The 19,975-nt window shown below is 39.4% G+C and overlaps 2 long non-coding RNA genes across 2 annotated transcripts; one reads left to right on the top strand and one right to left on the bottom strand.

The window, feature by feature from the left end:
• Positions 1-600: 600 nt before the first annotated feature.
• LOC137167215 (uncharacterized) lies at positions 601-14,653 on the top strand. Its single transcript, XR_010924059.1, has 3 exons — positions 601-759; positions 1,054-1,164; positions 14,506-14,653. It is a non-coding gene; the product is annotated as an uncharacterized lncRNA (long non-coding RNA).
• On the bottom strand, positions 13,367-19,839 carry LOC137167210 (uncharacterized). The gene is made up of 3 exons (XR_010924058.1): positions 19,787-19,839; positions 16,557-16,675; positions 13,367-13,842 (listed from the first exon to the last, which is right to left on the bottom strand). It is a non-coding gene; the product is annotated as an uncharacterized lncRNA (long non-coding RNA).
• Positions 19,840-19,975: the final 136 nt, after the last annotated feature.

Genomic DNA, 19,975 nt, shown 5'->3' on the forward strand with positions numbered 1-19,975 from the left:
GCCAGCAATGTGGGAGAATTTTATTTTCTCAGACCTTTTTAATTCAGAACACTTTATCTCAAGCAAGTATTCCATGCTGCAAGACCTGACTTCATAACTACATACAGTATAGGAGGCACAGGTAGCTCTGCCTATAGCTGAAGTTGCCAGACACTTTCCATTATAAGGCCCTGTTTTCAGTTCTTTTTAACGTTGCCAGACATTAACCATTTGGGCTGAAATTTTCCATGCTCTGTGTCTGCCTCAGACTGAATATGATTAAATATTATTATTGAAATTTTCAGGAAAAAAAATTGTTTCTCAGAACCAGGTTAGTAAAAATACATTATTTTGCTTCTGTTAAAAAATTCCCAGAGCCATTTCACTGAGCACTGTAACACCTTCATGCTTTGGAGCAGTGACTTAATTATCTGACAGGTGGGTCACCCTGGTGTCAGGGGTTTTGCCATCCCCATGAAAATCCACCCAAATTTGACCAATTTATAAGCCTCTGACTAGTTCAGTTCACACATGCTCAGTAGAGACTTCTTACAGTTTGACTGCTAAATTCTCAGAAGATTGCAGCTGCCTTGAGCATGCTCCAGCCCTGGTCTACAGGGGCTGAGCATGACTTTCCCTGCAATTGCACCTGCCAGGGCTACTGCGGTGCCAGGCATGGGAACTGAGAGGAAGGAGCCTGTCTTTCCTGTGCTCTTAGGGACCTCCCTGCTGTCATCCAGGCAGCATGGAGGAGGAGGAAGCAGTAGCCTTGTTGAAGGGGTGAGGAGCTAGGAGTGGGAGAGTGGCAAGGAAGGAGACTGAGAGATGAGGACCCATCAGGCAGTTAGAGGGGGCCTGGAACCAGAGGATGGATGTGGGAGGGACTGAGATGTAGCTCTGAGAGAGAGGGTGGGGAACAGTGGTAGGGTTGTGAAGTTGAGATGGAGAGATGTGACTGTGATGTGGATATGCAGGAAGAGGAGAAAGGGAGGAGGGGGACTGGGACAGAGGCCAGAATATTTCTATATGAAGCTGGCCAAGGTAATCATTAATTGCATGTTCCTGATTGTCTAGGTGCCTGACTTGACACTCTGGGGGGGTTGACTGGCAGAAGTGCTGAGCACTCCCTACTGCAATTGAAGTCAAATGGAGCTGTGCTCTGAAGAAATAAAGTGCTACAAAATGGTAAGTTCTCTGAAAAATTATGTTCCTAGGCATGAAAAATTGGTGAACACTTTTAACATTAATCTGTCTCAGGGACTCAGTTCCCCAGCTGTACAATGGGGATAATATCCCCTCATCATACAGGGTTGTTGTGAAGATAAGGCCATTAATATTTGACTCACTCAGATACTCTAGTGAAAAGCACCATAGAAAAGCCTATAAGGAAATTAATAATTCTGTCTTCAGAGCAGGGTTTGAATAAAGTGCAGTAAATAAGGCCTAGGGCCACACATTGAACAACAAGGATAAAACAAAATATTGAATGGCTGCTCATGTAAAAACATGCACAGAATGAGGCAGGAGGTCTGTGGGAAAAACATAGGGTGACCAGATATCCCGATTTTATAGGTACAGTCCCAATATTCGGGGCTTTGCTTTATATAGATGTTTATTACCCTCCACCCCATCCCAATTTTTCACACTTGCTATCTGGTCACCCTAGAAAAACAGTATGTGATCATATAATTAAAGAGTGCATCATAATGCATGTGCACAGAGAGGCTGAATCTTGCCTGCACAGGCATCCTTCATTCTGGCATATCAGAGCTGTGGAGTGCTTGACTTTGCAACCTTAATATTCTTTTAATGTAGTTTATATCATAAATACATAGGAAATGTGTTGTGGGGGGCGCTGAATTTGACCTACAATGTTCCCAGCATCCTCCACTGAGAGATCCTGAAATGTATCTTCCCATTCTACCAGCCTCATTATTGTTTAATTTATCACCAGTTGTTTCAAAGTGTAAAACCACAACTGGAAGGGGACAGTATTTTCAGAATCCACAGCAGTATTATTTAAATGCAGTGCATAAGCGATAATGCTGAAGCTCCTTAGCTTTATCTTAGTGTTTGGAATGTGTTGTTTTGCTATTCCACTGCTTGGAGGGGACTGTCTGAAATGCATCAGCTGTAAATCTTTGAGAAATATTTGCCAAAACAATGTTATCAGTTTACTAATGTTATTACAATTTTCCATTTTATGTCATTCAAAATCAAACATAACTATACTGCTGGAAGCCCAAGTTCCTTCTCAGCTTGTCATTACCTTTTAAGGTTCAGGAATGAAAAGCTCTGCTCCATATGATTTTGAAAAAAATAATCATGAGGCTTGATTCTGCATCTCTGAAGTCAACAGGAGCTTTTGCCATTGACTTCATTAGACACAGTAACAGGCCTTGAAGAACAGAAATATAAAAATGCCTCAGCCATGTGAATGTCATTGCATCAGTCCTAAACAAAAGGATCCATTTTTCCTGCCTAATGGTGGTGTATGTAGCTTGTGTCTGTTATGATTACTTGTTTTCTGTGTACTGCACCTTTCAGTCTCTGGCAGAGGATACATCAGAAGGATAAATACCAAGGAGGGAAAGGAATTATTTAAGTTCAGCACCAATGTGGACACAAGAACTAATGGATATAAATTGACCATTAGGACGTTTAGACTTGAAATTAGATGCAGGTTTCTAAGCATCAGAGGAGTGAAGCTCTGGAATAGCCTTCCAAGGGGAGCAGTGGGGGCAAAAAACCTAGCTGGCTTCAAAACTGAGCTTGATTAATTTATGCAGGGGATGGTATGATGGGACAGCCTAGTTTGGCAATTGACTGATCTTTGACTACTGGTGGTAGATGTACCAATGGCCCGTGAAGGGATGTTAGATGGGGTGGGTTCTGAGCTATTACAGAGAATTCTTTCTTGGGTGTCCTGGCTGCTGAGTCTTGCCCACATGCTCAGGGTTTAACTGACCACCATATTTGAGATTGGGAAGGAATTTTCCCCCAGGGCAGATTGGCAAAGGCTCTGTGGGTTTTTCACCTTCCTCTGTTGCATGGGGCATGGCTCAGTTGCTGGTGGATTCTCTGTACCTTGAAGTCTTTAAACCATGATTTGAGCAGTTTAATAACTCAGTCATAGGTTAGAGGTTTATTACAGGAGTGGGTGGGTGAAGTTCTGTGGCCTGCATTGTGCAGGAGGACAGACTAGATGATCATATTGGTCCCTTCTGACCTTAGAGTCTGTGAGACGAATGACCCTGGCCCCTATTCACTGCTCGGATGGAAAATGGGGCTGTAAATGAGCTACAAGAGGCCCGGAGATTTCCCCTGACACAGGAGCAGTGTAGGGCTGAAGTAAGTGGCCCTATGCTGACTTCTTCACAACCACTGGTAAACTGGGTGAGAGAGGGAGTAGCCACAGCACTCAGTTCTATGGACAGTCTGGACTGCAGAAACTATGGGACAGGCTGCCATAAGTTAGGGCATCCTTTGGGGCTCCTCCAGCTTATGCTGGAGAACATTTTGGACTCTGTGGCAGCCCAGACTCTTGGTGGTGCACAGGTGGCATAAAGCCACCCACCACCCCCACTGGGCTGGTCCTTCTGGCTCTAGGACTCTGCTGCCTGCAGCTGCAGGCGGCCATTTGGGGAGATAGAGCTCCATGTATATAGCTCCTGAGAAGATACACACCAGGCACTCTGAGGTGGAGATCTTACTTTACTTCGTTGTTGTTGTTCTCTTGATATATATATATATATATAGATAGATAGATAATACAGGTCAATCTGACCATGGATAATGTTGCACTTGGAAAAACATAATAAAACTAACTCCCACCAGGAACCACTATATCAAATGTCTAATCAGCCCCACTTTACTCCTCCCACCAGTAACCATATCTGCTCAGTTAAGGCTTCTGATATTCATTCCATTCTTTGTGATTTGCCATCACCAAGAATAGAATCTGGGATCTCCAAAAAGTACTGGTCTGTACATCTTGAGTTAAAGAAGTAACTCCATTATCTGGCAGCAGCAGTAGGCTGAAGATGGTTTCAGTTGGATAAGGTATTTTCCACAGAGCTGACATCATTTCATTGCGGGGTGTAGAAGCAAGTGAAGAGTCTAAGCCTGATTCTGCTCTTACTGACACCTGCTTTGCACTTGTGTGAAGCCATTCATTTCAATGGAGCTATTACCAATTTACACAGCTGTAAGTTAGAGCAGAATCAGGCCCTCAATAATTTTCTTGTTGCTCCTAAATGTTTTACCTTTGGCAGGATGATTATGGATATGTGCAGTTGACAGGCTTCTATGTTTTCCCACATTTAAATGGACATATTAGAAATTCCACCCATATAGAAGAGTCTTCTGTAGTAGTTCCTCTCTCTGTTCCAGAAATTACAGTGTAGGTAAAATAATAGCAGCCCCATCTGTTTATTTCATATTTGTTCATAAGCATTATGAATACTGCTGACTTTAATATATTTGTTGCACTGAGGGTTTTTCAGATGTATTGGGAGTATTTAGTAGGGTGACCAAATGTCCCAATTTTATAGGGACAGTCCCAATATTCAGGGCTTTTTCTTATATGGGTGCCTATTACTGCCACCCCCTGTCCCAATTTTTCACATTTGCTGTCTGGTCACCCTAGTTTTTACTTAGTTCAATTGCTGCTATATCAGCTAAATTCTCTGCTTGTGTAAACTGGCAGAGCTCCACTGAATTTATATGCAGATTCAAAAAGTGTAGTTAATGGACCAAATTCTGCTCTTAGTTGCACTGGTATAAATTCAGAGTAACTCCATTGATTTCACTGGATTGTACTCTGGATTCACATCAGTGCAATCAAGAGCAGAATATGGGCCAAGGACATCAAGTTAAACAATTTTTCAAAAACATTTGACTAAACCCTTAGCTACAACTCATCAAATTTCAGGCTAATTCAAAATATTTCTATATTGCAAACAAATTTCTGGAAAATAGCTCAGGTATTTGCATGGTGTTATTTGCAGAACGCCATGAAATCAATGGTCCTATAGGTCCTATGAAAGTCAGGCTTTTCCTTGTACGGTAAATACAATCAAGTCTCTTTAATCTAGTTTGACAGTCCTATATTTATCCATTTCAGAGTGCACTGAAAGAATAACCCTGACAGGATTTTTCCTCATTTTTCATAAAAGTTTCAGTGTTACTGCAGAGCTTGGCGATTTTTTTTTTTCTTTCTTTTGAAGTGCAATTCTTTTATGGCCTCTACCCTCTCCCACTCACTGCTTCTTGCTGGCCACTGTCATCTCAGGTGGAAGTGAGAAAGTGCCTCTCCTAAAACTTAATAGGAGAATTCAATTGTTGCCAAGTCTACCGGGCTGATGTCAGGTTTTAAAAAAGTACCACTTGATACCACATGCTGAGGGCTTTTTTTTTTTTTTTTTTTTTTTTTTTTAAATAGGCAGGATGGGTCTTGTGGTTAAGGAACAGGAAAATATGTCAGTATGGGGATATGGATACTATTCTTAGTCTGCCACAGACTTCCTGTGGGAATTCAGGCAAGTTTCCTCAGATCTCTAAATCTCAGTTCTCCCATCTTTAAAAAGGGAATAATAATATTCCAACCTTTTGGTTAGGGCTGGTTGAAATTTTTTCATCAAAATCCTTTCAAGAGAAAACTGGTTTTGACTAAACTGTTTTTCCCTGGCAGTGTCTGCTTTCCTAGTATGCTTTTGATTTTTTTTCATTGGAAAACTGAAAATGAATTTTTTATTTTGGCCCAAAACTTTCATTTTTTTGACAGAATTTGTCAGAATTTTTCATGAGTTAAGAAAACCCCAGTTTCCTACATTTATGTTCCCAGGTGCAGTGTGATGTGAAGCTAAACATTTATAAATTGTATTGAGTGCTTCAGATGGAAAGTGTTATATAACTCAAAACATTATCCCATAATTAAATACTGATGGCTTTTTGGCCTGCCTCCATCAGCAGCCAGTTGAGATTTAAAGTAGTACAACCTAGACTAATTAAATCAGTTTTTTGGGGGGAGTTGATAGCAGAACCATAGCTCTGTCAACAAAAAGGAGTGTGTAGAACCTAGTGAGAGTACAGTTTGCTCCATATGTTCTGACTATTTGACAGAGTCATTAGGAGTCAATGACGCCTGGGTTCTGAGAAGAAAATACTGATGAGTTTTCATGAAAAAGTTTCCAAATAAATTTCATTTTGCAGATTCAGAGAGGAATGATTTTAGATTTATTCAACATTTTTCATAAGAATTTCCACTTTTGGAAACTTCAAGTTTTTAATATTTTTTTTTGTTTTGAAAATAGAACAAATTTTTTTTAATCCTGTTTCAACTCTCTTTAATCTGGAGCCTAGAATCCTTATTCTAATCACCTTTCTCCTTCTCTTTCATGCAATATAAAGCCAGTCCATGTAGATTTTAATATGAAGATTTTCCACTCCCTTACTATGGTATTATTCTCTTAACCAACTATTTTCTTAATTTATTTTAAAAGAAAAACTTTGGCAATTGAATTCCCATGTTTCTGTTAGATAGGGAAACACATACAGCATTCTGACACATCTGAAATGTGGGTCAGATGCAGGTCCCAGGAAGGGGAAAAAAGACAAAAAAGACTCAGGAACATTAAAAAAGATAGATAGAAAGACAGACCAACCAACTCACAGGAAAAATATTCTTAATTTTAATACCCGTGGGAACTGAAAGAGTTCAAGTTATAAAAATGCCCATACATGTCAATGACAATATAGCTCTCAGGTAAAGCAAAAAAATTGAAGTAAAACACCACACAGAACCAGAGCAAGCCTTTGAACAGGCTAAGCAAAATGTTTTCAGGCCATTGCAAGCATCTGCCTTAAACCAAACTTCTCCTAGTAGACTAGGGCTATGTCTACACTGCCAGCGGCACCGCCAGCAGTGCAGGATCAATTTTGCAGGTTCGATTGAGCGGCAGTGAAGACTCACTCAACCGAACCTGGAAGTCGACTCTGTAAATCCATCATGGCAAGAAGTGTAGTGCTGCATCAATGGGATGGCATTTCCTATTGGCGCAGCACAGTGGAGACGCCACAGTAAATAGATGCTAGGGATTTGACAGGACATACTCAAGTTGCTGTATGTAGCTTGCGTATCTCCCATCGACTGCCGCTGAAATCTGCAGCCAGTGCGGACCAGGCCTAGAGCAAGCCTCTGCTTTGATTAAATGCCCAGGTTAGACTGAGGCCTGGAGCACACTGGCCGCAGATTTCAGTGGCAGTCAATGGGAGATACACATGCTACATACAGCAACTTGCATATCTTCCATCGACTTCCTAATGTCTACTTACCGCGGCGTCTACGTTGTGCTGCATCGGCGGGAAACGTGTTCCCATCAACGGAGTGCTACTCTTCTTGCGAGGATGGATTTACAGAGGCTATGTCTAGACTGAGGGCAGCAAATTTGCCATTGTCAGATCGATTTATCCAGATTGATTGAGCGGAAGTGGAGACCCACTCAATCAACCCGGAAATCAACACTATTAATCCACCTCCGCCAGGTGGAGTAACGCTGCGTCAATGGGAGCGCATTTCCCGTCGGCACAACAAACTGAAGATGCCATGGTAAGTAGGCATGGTATTAGGAAGTCGACAGGAGATATGCAAGCTAGTCTATGTAGATTGCATATCTCCCATCGACTGCCACTGAATTTGGCGGCAAGTGTAGACATAGTCTGAGTCGACTTTCAGGTTCAATTGAGCGAGTCTTCACTGCCGCTCAATCAAACCCGCAAAATCGATTCTGCACTTAAATTCCTGGGTAGACTATGTTTCATAACTGGTGTAGGACTCTGCCTATGCCAGATTCCCAAATAATCTCTGTTCTTTAAAATCTGGAGTAGCAGGCATCTCTCTGAAATCAGACATCCAGGCAAAAATGCATCAAATAACTGGAACAAGCCCCTCCCTAAAACAGACTTCCAGGTTAAACAAAGTCTTTCATGGCTGAAAGAAATCTTTCAAGTTGGCCAGTGCACTACCTAAACTAGATTTTAAAGGCCACCTTCATTCCCTAACTGGCTAAATCCTCCCAAATTACAGCCGGCCTCTGTCTACACTAAACTCCCAGGCTAGATTATTTTAAAACTAGTGCAGGCTTTATAACACCAAGTCCCTTGTCTTCAGGCTCTGAAAAACCAACCCCCTTCACTCTACTCAAAATAGAATCTCCCATCAATGTGTAAACACTGCAGTCATCCCCAGTTCTGAGGTGCCAACCTCACTCCCCCAGAGTAAGCCTATTAGTTCCAAGAAAAGGATAAATCAGTTCTGTGCCTCACCTGCATTTAGTATGTCCCTTTCCATTTCTCTTGGAAATGAATGCCCATTTAGCTTTACACCAACCAACACCCTGGGACTCCCTGCTCCTAGTAACAGAGGAGCTCAAACAACATCTCAACTCAGAAGCCCACCCAATTTTATGGGGGTTCACATCTGAAACCCAGGATTCAAACCAGCCTACACAACTTTAACACTTACCCTCCCCATTGTTATGTTTCTCACCCAGTCTGTGGTTTCCACTTCATGCATCTGACGAAATGGGTTGCAGCCCATGAAAGCTTATGCCCACAGAAATTTGTTAGTCTTTAAGGTGCAACAGGACTCTCGTTTTTGCTGTATACAGACTAACATGGCTACCCCTCTGGAACTACACAACTTTGGTTCTGGTTCAGATCCAAAAACCAAGTTGTCTAACTTTGAATCTAGTTATGTTGTGTCCAGAATAGCAAAGACCTAATAATCCAGTTTTGACCAATGCCTTCTTGCCCCATCCCGACCTTTCAAATACGTGTGGTGTAGGGCTGAGCTACTTTGTAAGTACCTAATTATATTTGAGGCTGGTACCTCTGAAAGCTTAGGTTCCGTATTCAAATTCACTTGTAAAAAGGCTGCCTTTGAAAAAGGAAAAAATGCTTGTGTCTTACAGTTCATACAGTCAATCAAACTGGCAAAAATAAATGAAAGGCCTTCTTGAGAATTAAAATGATCGATTATGTTTTCTCCTTATTTTTTCAAGCCTGTGCTACTGTATTTATTGGAAGATTAGGGCAAATGTTTGCTATCTTTATTTCCAAAAGTGCACATAGGAGATTTGGTGAAGTTCATGGTTGACATTTCTGGGGTTGAAAGGGTACTATGTAATAATTTTGGGCAAGATTTTTAAAGCATCTAGATGCTTAAAATAAATTTATCTCAATGGATGCTTTTGAAAATCTCATTAAGCACCTAAATATCTTTAAAAATCTGGCCCTTTGTCCTAAATTAATGGCATATCAATCCAGCTACTGTGGCCATCTCCTCTTCTGCCCTTCACAGCCATTTGGACTTTATTTTAAATTCACTATAGAGAGCATTAACAAATGCAGGGCTCACAAAGTGTGCTGAACTGACAATCCTATGGACTGAAATCGCCTTACTATCCACAGCATACGTGTAGCCTAAGCAGAAGCAGCAAAAACCTCTCACTATTCCATCAGTGTGCCTCATGCATATTCTGGAGGGTCTACGTGTATATGATAGGATTGTTCAGTTTCTGTGTCCATTCACTCCTTAGTTTCTCAGCTGAGACTGCCAGGAAGAATCTCTCCGAAGTGTAAAGGACAATAAAGAGGCCTTCCTAACAGTAGTAATCCCTAAGCACTTTTTCCGATAATGCATATCTGCAGCCAATTTTTCTCCATCGAAAGGTCCACATATCACTGCCCACAATCTGTGCCAGATCATCCATTAATAATAGTTGCATTTCTGTGCATGATAGAAGGAAAGTATAGCCATGGCTTGCTAAATGATCTTTACCACTGGAAGCTATTAATACCCTAGGCTTAATAATGCTAATGAAAACATAGCAATGAGTCCAAAATGGGAACCAAACTCTTCCCGAGCCATTTTATATATTGCTCCTGAACCTTGAGACAAAATCAGGTTTCTAGTTCAGAATCCTTGTGTTATAAGGTTTGGCCCGCAATTTGGTCCCAGATACAAACTTTTCCCCTGACAGGAAAGTATTCAGAGCTAGGAAATTGGCTTGAGCACTGGTAAATATAAAATATGAGTTAGATACTTGTACATAAAGACCCACAACTGGAACATTAAGATATTCTTTTAAAATAGAGGTATTAAGTGAATAATTTCTGATGGTAAAGAAAGAGAGCATCCATTTTACTTGTTTGTTCTGCTAAGTGTTGCCTACCCTGTATGAACATGATGCTCTCCAAGGGCTGTAATTAAAAATTCTGAACAATGCATTCATAAATCTGATGAATAACACAATGAACACAAGCCACACTTTGGAGCTGCAGCAAATGCTGGAAAGCTGATGTGGCTACAAAAAATGTCTCATGACTGAATTGGATTGCCCTTTAACTGAGTCATCTGACCTCAAAACGAGAGCCTGCCAAGGCTGGATTTTTTATTTCAGGTTTATTGTTTCTTAGGTTTTACATGGCTGAACTGCCATTCTAGAAAATGGCAATCTCCTAGGGGCTTGCCAACGGCTCATTCTGGGTTCTATGATAACGTTGCATAAATGCTTTTGTTGCTAAATAAACAGGGCACTAAAGTGGTGACTGCTTGCACAGCTTTGGAACGTGGTGTTAGGAGAAGCTGTTGTATATTTGTGTTAATGCTTACTCTGTAAAGTGACTAATTTTGTAACACACCAAACATGCTTGCACCAGAACAATGAGTCAATACCACTTAAATGACTTATGAGAATAAAAATTCCTCTGCTATCAGGAATTGGCTTTTTTTGCCCAACAGGTATTAGCAGTAATGGGGCACTTGCAGTAATCAGACATTGTGCTAACAGAGAGCAGGAGTCTTTCAAAGCAGCTTGAATGATCAAGAATGTAATTCACTTATCAGGAGAGGGATATATTGCACATGGTCAGTCTATTGACAAGTACCAATTGTTAAACATGAGCCATAAGGAAAGTCTTATTGGAGTTTACAAGATCCTCTTGACAAATGGCAGCAGAAGGTAGAAAATAAAGAAAACACCTAGGAGTAAGGGGAAAAACTCATCCGTATCAGTCCCTTTTTATTATTTCCAGATATGAATTCTGTCTGTAGATACAAACTTCCATGGCCTGACTCACATTTAAATACTAAAGATACCTCTGCACAGGGATTAAAGACCTGTGGCATGGATGCAGCTGGCCCAGGTCAGCTGACTTGGGCTTGTGGGAATTAGGCTATGGAGCTAAAATTACAGTGAAGAGATTCGGGCTTAAGCTAAAGCCTGAGCTTTGGGATCCTCCACCCTCACAGGGTCCCAGATCTTGGGCTCCAGCCTGAGTCTGAACATCTACACAGCAATTTATCAGCCCAGAACCCAGGCCCAGAGAGCCCAAATCAACTGACCCAAGCCAGCCGTGGGTTTTTATCCCCATGTAGACATTCCCTTTACCCAGTTCTGTCACAGGACATGGGACCTTTACACAGTTCTGTCAGTCTAAAAGTGACCTAAAGTGGAGATAAATGTAATTTGCACCCATTTTAAGTCCCCTTTTATTGACAGAGCATTGTCAAATCTGAACAACAGATCTGAACACTCCCAATATGGAGCGTACAAAATACAAATACAAATCTTCCCAAAGTGCAGCACATTCACATTCAGCCTATTCCAGATTGGTTTGAACTGTGAACTCTGACCCTGATCTGGGATTTTGGTTTGTTCCCATCTCTACTCCTTGTTTCTATCTTTCCTTTCTTTTTCAAACATATCCCTTTTTTAAACAATGAAATATTTTTCCCCTTGAACATTTTAATTTATTTTAGCTAGGGAACACCTTTCTGCTGACATCAATATGATCAGTATTTTGCTTAAGCACTCATTCCATTTCGACTTCTACAATTTTGCCCCAGTTCATGTATTCATATTTGTTTATTTTGCTTGTGTGGGGGGGGGCATCTATAATTTCTTCTTGCTCCATTTCTCAGTTATTAATATTTCTGTGAAGTAGCCACAACTCTGTTCTCTTCCTGGTCAGAGATACTGTGGGTCAGATTTTCAGCTGGTGTAAATGGACATATGCTAATTCACATCGCCTGAGGATCTGACTTTTTAATTCCTGATGCATCATAAATTTGACTTCAGATTTAAAATACTGAAAATCGTATTTATGTGGTCACTTTTTTACATTCACTCCTCACTTCCTACCACATCACAAAAAACCAATTCTTTTTCTAAAATGTCAGCCGCTACTATGCAGAGGATAGAGAACTTCAAGTGAATTTAAATATGATCTATATGTCAAAAATAATATTACATGTTTTGCTTTTTTATAGTTCCTCTAAACAGTATGTCCCAGTATCTTCACTTAACCTTTCAGCTCATTGTGCAATTGAGCAACTAAGGATATTTCCACTATCAGGCCAAGAATTTTTCTTACCATTGTCCTGTAGCAGTTAACCATTAGACAGACCCTCATTAAGATTCTGATTCAGCAAATCTGCATTCAGAAAAGCACTGTTCTGAGCACATGCAACAGTGAAGTCAATTGAATCTGTGGGTACTCAGCATTTCTGTTGGTCAGGCCTTTAGTTTTTAGGCCTTCCCTAAAACATGTTCTCAGTTTATCAGCTTTGCCATCTATTAGCAAAGGAATATAAAACTATCAAAGGATGTAGCTTGTTGAAAAACTTTCAATGGAACTGTTTTCAGAAAAGAGTTTAATCAAAATCTAAATGTTTCATGGGGATGTATTGATTTTGGAAGACTTTTTATGGGGAAAAATAAAAACTAACCATTTGGGCTCATTTTTTTCAATAATGTCAAAACATTTTGGTTCCACTTTATCATTTTACTTCATTTTTCACCTACTTTTACATTATATCAAAATATTCATTCTAATATTTCTTTTTATATATAATGTCTTGATGGTATCAAAATGAAACACTGATGTTTCCAAATCAGAATTTTTCAGAATTTCCTTTCCTCTGAAAGTTTTTAAATCTCAACTTTTTGTTCCTATTCAGAGCAAAAACAAATTTCAACACGTCAATTTCCTGTGGAATGGAAATTCTGTTTTTGCAACAAACTCTGCTAAGAGGTTGGTATTAATTGCACAACTTCTTCATATCTGCTGCCCCTTGTTATTATCATCAGCAAACATGGAAATCTAGTTTTCAACACCCTCATTTACAATATAAGCCCATTGTATAAATACAGTCCCTCCCTTGCCATGTTTCTCAGTTTCTCACAAAAGAATCAAGCCTTTTAAAGGCAGCAATAATATCCTTTGTTCAAACAAGATATGGTGAATTAGATATTCATGTTCAATAGAAACTCATAACTAGGGATTGATAAATCCACAACTTCAGAGATTTGTGGTAGGGCCATTTGGATGTTTAATAATAAAATAATACATAGCATTTTTACAGTACATCATCAAAACACTTTATTAATCTTCAAATACCTCTTACAAGGTAGATAAACAAGGGGTATGGCCAGGGCTCTGTGTTTAATGTGGCAAGCCAAGCTAAATTCTGCAGCAAGGGCCCTTGTTTCTGGGGCCTAATGGTAATTCTGTGGCAGTTGCATTTACATTATAAAATTAAGGGCCAGATCCTCAGCCAGTGTAAACTGGCATACCTCTGAAGTCAGCGGCGCTATATTGATTTACAGCAATTGAGGATTCATTTAAGTAAATATGAAATTACATGTTATGATACTAGATTCAATTTATTTTGCACTGTCCCCACATTTTCAATAAGCCAACTCTTTTTTTTTCTTGTATAGATAATGCATTACCACACTGAAGAAACTGTCAGGAGAAAACTTGATGTTTTGGCAGCTGGGCATAGGGCAGGCAGACCTTTTAAAAAAATTTAAACAAAAAAAAAAATTAACAAATAATCAAATGCCAACTGTGGTTATTCTGCACATTAATTCAGATTTCTACATATCATTGTCCAGATGGGCATAGTATTTGTCTTGCCTCTCACTGTGAGCATGAAATGAGCATCAGATATTCCATAAAGTAACGGGCAAAGAAATTAGGCAATCAACTCTTTTAAGCGCTGTGTCCTCCTCCATCACCACTTAGTGCCCTCCACTTTGTTCAAAACTGTAGCTCAACTATACTTGACTAGAAAATCACAAATGGTGCTTATAAAATTCCTTGTTCTATGAGACTTAGGGCTTGTTCCACTACTCAGTGAAATCAGTAGCAACACTTCCATTGACTACCATGGAGAAGAATCAGACCCTAATTTATAAGGACATGATGCTGCTGCTGTTGAGAGCAATGGCAAAACTCCCATAGATCTTAATGGTTGTAGGATTAGGCCACTTAGTCTTTATTTATTGTACAAATAAGTGCCACATAGCACAGAACAGGACAAATATTGACGGAGTTCAGGGGATAATGGATCATATAATAAGTACAGAAGCTCTTTCTAGAATGAGTGAAGCAAAATGACTTAACTGGAATCTTATAATTGTCCTCACAAAACCCAACTACTCCTTTTTCATGCAGAGAAAGCAGTCAAGTCCCTGAATTCAAGGTTTCATGGAAAAGGCAACACATCAAGAAATCAATAGACACAACCCTCTCCATCAGTTTACCATTACAACCTTGTGCGTCAAAATATTTTCATTTCTTTTCTGAGAACTTAGTAAATGTGAGCCATGTTTCTAAACCATGTTGTGCCTCTTTTGTTGACTTTGGGCCTAACGCATCTATGTCCCCATTACAACCACTTCCCAAACTGTCCCCTCAATGACTAGTAACCAGGCACCTAGCTGATACCAAAAAGATGCAATATTCATTTGTTGTTCATTGGCCTCATTTGTTCCTATATCTCCCTTGTTCAGATCCACTTTATACTGCAAAAAGTTTCTCTCCTCCCTACATTCTTTGAATATCTGAGGTACAAGAGTCAGAAGTCATTCTATCTTTGCCGCAGAAACATAAAACAAACCAGTGGGGACACATGGTCAGTGTTGGAAAGGACATATTTTAGTTGTGGTATATTTGGTGGATTGAATTGAAGTGGAAAAGAATTGTCAGTCAGGAAGGCCAGAGAGGATGAGGAGGGTACTTTACGGAACCAAAGTGAAGTAGGGGGTCACAAAACAGTGGATTTTAGAAATATTATAGAGGGAGACATGTCAAGAACAGTGAGAGCCTATATGTAAAGAGAGAGAAAAATAGGGGGATGTATACAAAAGCATCCTCCTCCTCTTTCTCCCCAGTTTATTTTATACCTTATTACACCCTCCTGTTCATTGCTTTTTCTGTAGCATCCCTGTCTTCCCAACCCCTCAGGCAAATTAATACAGCAATACATTCACTTACACCAATGTAACTCTCACCACCATTTACGTCATTCCTGAATTCAACCCAATCATTTAATCTCTTTTCCAAATATTGGCTTGTATTTTACAGATATGTGCAGGAACAAGATAAGTACAATAAAAATACTTTGAAACAGTAACACATACACAGATAAATTATCCCCATATATAGGAATTTACTGTAAGGGAGTCAATACTACTAAAGATACAAGAAAATATAAATCTTAAAGCTATTCAAGTGCAACATCTCATCATCCAAGTTTCTCTCCCAGGATGATGCTTTCCATGCCAGACCAGAAAAAATCATCTCAATTTTTTTTCCTCTCAAACTGATTGTTTTAGCCAGACTGCTAAGTTTTAAACCCTGAATCTTCTTGGACTCTAAAGATCAGGTACACTCAAAATAGTACACTGTGGGATGGGGAAGGAGGGAGGATTGTGGATGAGATGGAGTAGGATGTGTTCCTGAAGAGCTACTGCTTCCCCCATTTTAATATTCAGCTAAAGAGAACATCCTTTGGTGCAAAATGGCTGATATCTCATGAAATGCTGCACAAACACTGGATAAACTACTATTAACTGGGGCAAGACAAGGGGAGGAACAACACGATTTTGTTCTGCTATCCAGCTCTTAGCATTCTGACCTTCCCTAGCCCTCTGACCTGACTACTTCACTGATCTAACATGGAGGAGGGGTTATGCACACTTTCATTACTTTACAGTGAGCAGTGATCTGAGGCAACTTATTAGTGTTTATAAAAACATACATAAAATGTATCCCAATATCTGTCAAGTGTAATTAGACCACTCTCTCCTCTTATCCTTCATATGTCAGGGTCCAAGATTCACAACTTTTGTAAAAAGTACTGAATAATATTACTAATCTGGCTCCCACTGAACTCCGAGCTTTATCTTTGAGGTATTGGTCTAGGTAAAGTGCTCACATCACCTGTAAAGAAATGTATTTCTATTAGTACTAGCAAATAATTTTTAAAAAAATATTGTGTGGCAGCACACTGCCCAGCCTTAGAACAGTGGTTATGGTTAATAAAGAACACTTTACTAATGGAAATGATTAGAGACATTTTGTCTGATGTGGGCCTCTTCAAAATCATGTTGCTTCCAGTTCATCTACACACAAAATAGACAAAATTGTCAATTACAGCATGACATAAAAATTATTTGGCTCTACATTTGAAGATCATATGGAGATACTTGCTATACACTAACTTCAGGCTTTCTTCTTATAGCAATAGAACTTTGCTGAATATTGGTGGTCATCTTCTTACTCATTAAGGGGCAGGTCTTCCTCTCATTGAAATCAACAGCCACACTCAAGCCCGTGAGACCTAATAATTAATAATATGACCATTAAGTACAGTACCCTTTTGAAAGAAACAATCTTAATAAAGATACTGCTTAGTGTTGAATAATCAGAAGAGTACTGAAGATAAAGATGTTCCTCTTCCCTCCAAGAATCTATCATTATCTGCTTGTACAGTGGCTTGAGATGTAATTGAATCAGACCTGGGAAATACAAAGTCCATTTCTGCCTTTGTTCCTAATGGGGGCTAAATGCCTCATTAAACTAAATAGAATGATGGTATCTGTCATTGTGTAGGTTATCAGCTACAGCAGGGCTGGCTGTGCTTGTTATACTGGATCCCACTTGCCACCATGGCACAGTGTGCATAAAGACTGGGCCCATCCTGACAGATATATACAATGGAAACATATGTATCCCCATTTACATCATGAAATCTAGGAATTAAAGGTCCTCTGCATTCCATCTACAGACGCAAGGATCTAAATGCCAGTTACCGCGTACACATATTAAACAACTTCACTCCTTTAAGACAACATTGTATCTGCACAAATGAAGGATAATGAGCATCAAAGGGAGTTTGGAATAGTTCTTACTGATAAATAGTGCACTTGTGGGGGAGTTTTGGGATTTTCTTTTCAGCAAATTATGAGCACTTGAGGGACTACAGAGTCATTTTACTCTTCATCCTACTAAAAACGTAAAAAGTAGGGCTGTCCATTAATTGCAGTTAACTTAAGCGATTAACTCAAAACAAATTAACTTGATTTAAAAAATGAATCACAAATAATCACAGTTTTAATCACACTGTTAATAGTAGAATACCAATTTAAATTTATTATAAATATTTTGGATGTTTTTCTACATTTTCAAATATATTGATTTCAGTTACAGAACAAAATACAAAAAGTACAGTGCTCACTTTATATTATTTTTATTACAAATATTTGCACTGTAAAAAAAGAAACAAAATAAATTAGTATTTTTCAATTAACCTCCAACAAGTACAGTAGTGCAATCTCTTTATCATGAATGTGCAACTTACAAATGTAGATTTTTTTGGTTTTGTTATAACCACTCAGAAACAAAACAATATAAAAATTTAGAGCCTACAAGTCCACTCAGTCCTACTTCTTGTTTAGTCAATCACTAACACAAATAAGTTTGTTTACATTTATGGGTGATAATGCTGCCCGCTTCTTATTTACAATGTCACCTAAAAGTGAGAACAGGAGTTTGCATGGCACTGTTGCAGCCTGCTTTGGAAGGTATTTACGTGCCATATATGATGAGCATTTGCATGCTCCTGCATGCTTCGGCCACCATTCCAGAGGACATGCTTCCATGCTAAGTTGCACTTTCACAATACTTGCACTACAGTACCTGTATGAGGTGAATTGACAACTACTATTTCTTTTGTTTATCTTTTTTACAGTGAAAATATTTGTAATAAGAAATAATACTGTAAAGTGAGCACTCTACGCTTTGTTTTCTATGTTGTAATTGAAGTCAATATATTTGAAAATGTGGAAAACGTCCAATAATATTTAAATAAATAGTATTCTATTATTGTTTAATAGTGTAATTAAAACTGTGATTAATCATTATTTTTTTAAATCTCACAATTAATCGCAATTAATTTTTTAATTGTTTGACAGCCCTAGGAAAAACATTGCAACTTTCAAGTGAAAAGCCAGTAAATGGTAATTTCCTCAGTTCCAGTCCTTTGTCATTGTTCATAGCATCCTTATTCATAGCATCAAAGACAAAAGCAGCTGTATCTGTTCTGTTTACGTGCTCAGGTTTGATATAATGTCTTAAGGAACACTGTTAACCCTCCTTGCTCTCCCGCCTATCCCCGCCCACCCCCCGCCCCCACACTTGTCCACATTTATAAAGAAAATATCTATAGGGAGATAGGATAAGACACCCACTTGTTCAAATACCAAGTGGGTTAACTTAGTAGGTACGTGTAGCACCTGAGCATCAATGTGCAGTGTTTTGTATAACCACATAGAAGAGCCCTGGACAGTTCCATTTTTGCAAAACAGAAACTTAGGTCTTGCCTACACACACAACTTGTACCAAAGACACTAAAATTGGTTATGAAATTGGAGGGCTTATTTTAATTAAATTTTAAATTATTTTAGTTAAATCAGGATAAGCTTTGTATGTAGGGTGGCCCTTGGGGCAAGTTTTCCAGCCTTTCAATGAACTTGAGCCACATGGGCCTCAGGCTGTTTAAAATTTCAGACGGGAAGTATGCAAAATATGGTGGTTTCAAATGGTTTGGACCCAAAACCAAGGAAACATATGGCATTTTTAGCAGCTATTGCTTTGACGTTTTGTGTTTATTAGAGGCCAGACATCAAAGCAAATGGCAGGGGTGCAAACCCTCAAAGCTTTAAAGTGAAAAGAGTTTACAAGAATCCTCAAAAGCCCCAGATGCTGAGTTTCAGACACATCTAATTGTTGCGCATACAGATGAATCACTTCTGAAAAGTTTCTAGCCCTCTCTTCCCCCCACATAATGTAGGGAGAGATGCAGGTTGCTGAGTAATACCTGGTCTATACTAGAGAGTTTTGTCAACAAAACAATCCTGGTATACACACTGCAACCACCCTTTTGTCAACAAAACTGCCCTGTTTTGCTGACAAAATAAAACCACCTTGACAAAAGGCATAGGGCTTTTGTCAGCAGAGGTGAGGCCACACAGTATCAGTGTAGACACTGTGTCCCCTTAGAGCAGTGGAGGGGCTGTCACACTTGTTAATTTCACTGCTCTGCTACAAATTTCTGTAGTGTAGACATAGCCTCAGTCTAACTAGAGCTTAGGTTCTTACCTCACTGCTCCCCACAAACAAATCAGAGATTTTTAAAAAAGAGTTTCCCTTGGGGTTTTTTAGATTTGGAATTTACACTTGTGTGGGTTTTTTCCCCCCAGCTGTGTGTTAGCTCAGTATTAATGTGTCCATGCACAGCCCACCACAAAGAAATTGCTGTTCTGTGCTATGATTACTCAGCACTGTACATCACGCAGAGATTTTCCAGGTCATTTTTATAGAGTTCATCATTGCAACTTGCTGCACCGATTCTGTCAGATACACAGATGTATTTTTTGAAAGAAAATCTCACCCATTTTGCATAGGACATCGCTCTGAAAGTTCACAAGGCAAGCAGTACTCTACAGCAGCTATCAACTGTGAATTGCACTGAACATAAAGCTCCCTAAAATAACATCAGGCTGTTGCCTCAGCTGATATTGATCGGCCTAACCCCTTGCTGATTTATACCAGCTGGTGGTCTGGCCCATTGTTTTAGTTT

The sequence above is a fragment of the Emydura macquarii genome, unplaced genomic scaffold, assembly GCF_026122565.2.
Source record: "Emydura macquarii macquarii isolate MOO-44397 ecotype Brisbane River unplaced genomic scaffold, CSIRO-AGI_Emac_v2 contig_320, whole genome shotgun sequence".
NCBI classification, from domain to species: domain Eukaryota; kingdom Metazoa; phylum Chordata; order Testudines; family Chelidae; genus Emydura; species Emydura macquarii.